Here is a 580-nt window from a genome sequence, read left to right as displayed (position 1 = left end):
CCCCCACCCCAAATATGTCGATTTGGTGACATTATGGTTGGTGACAACCAGCAAGTTGATTTTTCTGGGAGGGTTTGGTAATAAGATTTGAAATGAAAGTATCTTATTGTCCGACAAAATTCTTGAGAAGTTTTTGCAGTCCGACGCCCCGAAGATGTCGACTTAACGACAACATGATTGGTTATAACCAGCTGTCGGATAAAGTCGTCATTATTTAAAAAAATGCAATATTAATCTGAGAATTTAATTGTCCGACAAAATTAAACGATAAAATTTTGCGGTTTCAACACTTACACATGATGTAGAAGAAAAATTTATATTTAATAAAAAACACATGAATAAAAAAAAATTTTGTTTAAACTTCTCAAATTTCAAAATAAATATGACTAATTTAAATTCATTTTTTTATAAATTACAAAAAAAATTGTATAAGGGTGACCCGTTCATGTCTCAAACAAACTTGTGTGCAAGTTCCTCATGTAGCCGTCATTATAGACATGAAAGAGCCTGTTTCGGGAAAAAAATACTATTAGAAGTTTTTCTGCGGAATATTGTTCGGAAACCTGTTATAAATAAAATA

Source organism: Anoplophora glabripennis, unplaced genomic scaffold, assembly GCF_000390285.2.
Source record: "Anoplophora glabripennis isolate ALB-LARVAE unplaced genomic scaffold, Agla_2.0 scaffold644, whole genome shotgun sequence".
In the NCBI taxonomy this organism is placed as follows: domain Eukaryota; kingdom Metazoa; phylum Arthropoda; class Insecta; order Coleoptera; family Cerambycidae; genus Anoplophora; species Anoplophora glabripennis.
The sequence above is the reverse complement of the archived record's forward strand: the minus strand, read 5'-3'. Positions refer to the sequence as shown.